This window comes from Sinocyclocheilus rhinocerous, unplaced genomic scaffold (genome assembly GCF_001515625.1).
Source record: "Sinocyclocheilus rhinocerous isolate Xijiao unplaced genomic scaffold, SAMN03320098_v1.1 scaffold1110, whole genome shotgun sequence".
In the NCBI taxonomy this organism is placed as follows: domain Eukaryota; kingdom Metazoa; phylum Chordata; class Actinopteri; order Cypriniformes; family Cyprinidae; genus Sinocyclocheilus; species Sinocyclocheilus rhinocerous.
The window spans coordinates 765,044-768,374 of NW_015653168.1; the positions used below are offsets into that span (position 1 = coordinate 765,044).

At 33.7% G+C, this 3,331-nt stretch overlaps 1 long non-coding RNA gene across 1 annotated transcript in view; it reads right to left on the reverse strand.

Annotated features, from left to right (window-relative positions):
• Nucleotides 1-405: 405 nt before the first annotated feature.
• LOC107715596 (uncharacterized) overlaps nt 406-3,331 on the reverse strand; it is a 7,630-nt gene continuing 4,704 nt past the window's right edge. The window contains exons 2-3 of the long non-coding RNA XR_001637116.1: nt 1,527-1,615; nt 406-660 (exon numbers count right to left, since the gene is read on the reverse strand). This is a non-coding gene — a long non-coding RNA (uncharacterized LOC107715596). The remainder of the gene's footprint in view (nt 661-1,526; nt 1,616-3,331) is intronic.

Here is a 3,331-nt window from a genome sequence, read left to right on the forward strand (position 1 = left end):
GCAATCATGGCTCTTAGGAAAATTTGAATAAAAAAACTGCTCGATTATGAACTTTTTAAAGCATCAGAGTGGTATAGTTGCATGGACTGTCAAAGGATTTCATTTAAAATATGTTCATTTGTGTTTAGAAGATGAATAAATGTCTTATGGGTTTGGAGTGACAAACGAATAAATTACAGAATTTTCATTTCAGAGGTGTGGGATTTTTGATGGGAAGTGATTGGATCTTCTTGGACTTGCATCCAGATCCTGTTGCGGACAAAGATTTGACTTTCATTTAATTCCATTTCATTGGTTTCATTTAATTGAAATTATTGATTTAGATTGATTTATTGCTTTATTATTATTCTATTATATTCTATTATTATTATCATATTCTAAAACAACTGCTTGTCCACTGAAATAAAGAAAAACAAGCACAAACTAAATGTTAACTGGTAAGAAGTAGGACCATAGTAATTATATTTCATTTAGACCCCATTACAATAGTACCTTTACAACATTCCAGCATCAATGTGGTCATATTTAATGTGATTCTTACCTTTTTCAGTGCAGTTGGTCTCTGACAGAGAAGATTTTAGTCTTGTCCCTTGCTCCTCACATGATAACAGTTCAGTAGTGCCCCAGTCATAATGAGAGCTCAATTTTGACGTCAAACTCCTTAAAATGAAAGCAAAAAAAGTAGAAATTACAGCATGGCATGTTCCCCAAACACCTGTCCTAGCTAAATTCAACTCAGTCATTTATGTAAATGCTTTAGAATAAACTTTTTCCAAATGTTTAAATACATTTATATCATTTCAACACACAATTAAATAAAAGCCAAGTATATTTACGTTGTATGCAAGCAGTAACTTTAAATCATTAAGTAGTTGCACTACAGATAGCCTAATGAAAAACGTTGATTACAAGGTATACAATTCAAGGGTAATTTATGTAAACCAGCTAATAAAACAAACATGTAACGTTAATGTTATATTCGTCATGGCATCTTTTGTGATATTAAAGCATTCCACCACTACAGGGGCGTATCCATCATTTCAGAAGTGAGGGGGACAGACATTATATATATATATATATATATATATATATATTATATATTGTCGCAATCATATGTTTATTGTCTTCATGTTTCCAAAGGTTTCCGTTTTTCTGTGAAAAGTAAACAACTGTTTTCATACATCCATAGACGATTTTGTCCATATTAGTGATTTCCTGGTATGGCTTTCTGCCCGAGAGCGCCCTCCTGCTTCGAGTATGAATGAAACATACACTGCACGGAGTGTTTTGCGCTCCATGATGTTCATCTTGCCTTATTCTGGGTCCGAATAAAACATCAGGTCATGCACAGACTATCCTGTCTCTTTGAATTTAAATCTATATTTATTCACACCGGCTCTTGAAAACCTCTATGCAAACACACTTGCCTGAAAAAGTGCGGGGGATGCATTTACGTGATATTAAAAGTGTGTGCGTGATCTACGCCCCTGCACCACTAATCCGTTCATATTTAATGTATTTCTTACCTTTTTTGGTGCCGCTGGCCTCTGACGGAGAAGATTCATGACGGAGAAGCATCGGAGTCATAAATGAGCTCAATGTCGATGTCAAACTCCTTAAAATGAAAGAAAAGTAACTAAAGCGATTACCGCAAGGCACTTTCCCCAAACTCCCGTAAAGCCAAACTCCGACAGAATAAACATCTCTGCTAACTCTGACTGATCAGTCATTTGTGTAAAGTTAAATGCTTATGAAACTACTTTTTTTTTTTAGTTTAAAGACATGTTTCCTATTATTTCAAGTACATTTTACTTAAATAGATCTCGAAAAGGCACACATCTAAAAAGTCTCATAAAGATTACTCAATATTATACATACATTTCATTCTAAAAAAAAGTGTTTGCAACAAATTGATATTAAGTACATTACTCAAATTTTCAAAGTAAAGTACCATACATAGTTTTATTTGTTGAAAATATTGATATTTTTTTGTTACAATTACAACTCCACTGAGTCATTTTTCTCAGTGTGCAAGCAATGCCAAGGTCATGGGTTTGATTTACACACGATGTATTAACTGTTTAAATGTAAAGCTTGAATGCAGTGTAAGACACTTTTGATAAAAGCACCTGCCAAATGCATAAATATAAATGTACACTTTCAGGCATCATTGATTTTTCTCCTATGAAAAAGACCTTATAATCTCACAGTACACTCTCACAGATCTCAAAATATCTGATTGAGACGTCATTATGAATTTTTAATATGAAAGAAATTTCACTTCACATTTACATTTACATTTATTCATTTAGCAGACACTTTTATCCAAAGCCACTTACAATTCACTTCATACTTCACAAGGCCAAAGTATCTAAGCAATACTATCTATATAATTTGTATAGCTCTATATTCCTACAATTTGTATAGCTTGTCAAGAGTTGTTGCGATTTCTTTTTCTTTTACACTACCCTTGAAAAAGTTTGGCATCACTAAGATTGGTCAGCCAAATTATACAGCAAAAACAGTGGTATTGTGAAATATTATTACAATTTAAAATAAAAGTTTTCTATTTTTAAGGATTTTAAAATACAATTTATTCCTGTGATGAAATACATATATATTAGAGCTGTGAATCTTTGGGTAGACAGCGAATCGATTAAATTCACGATTGAATTCATAGGTTTTCGATTCGATTCAAGAACGATTTTTGCAAATTTAGAACGATTCAATTCGATTCGATTCACAATTAAATTTGATTTGATTCGATTAACGATTCGATTCTGCATTCTTTAAGTGCATTCACAGGATTATTTAAATGCTTCCCCTAAATTCTTTAAATGCTTAGTCAGGGGACAAATTACACAGAAGCCTTTATGGTTACAGAACCATAGGTTAGAAAAAAACAAAAAACACTTTTGTCCATTGTTAGATGCTAGTTTAAAGGGGTAATATGATGCGATTTAAATTTTTCCTTTCTCTTTGGAGTGTTACAAGCTCTTGGTGCATAAAGAAGGTCTGTAAAGTTGCAAAGACTAAAGTCTCAAATCCAAAGGGATATTCTTTATAAAAGTTAAGAGTCAACCACGCCTACCTAAAACGGCTCGTTCTAACACGCCCCCACATGTCACGATGTGGGAAGATTTGCATAACGCCGCCCAAATGTTCACACAAAGAAAGAAGGCGTAACTTTTATTCTCGCTGTAGTATTGTTGTTGCCGTCGCCTCCATGTCGTGAAGGCGCTGTGTGTTTGTAATCTGTGTGTTTCGTTGTGAAAGCGAAACTACTTTGTTTGGCCTTCCAAAAGAGGACGATATCCGCTTCGTCCTGCCT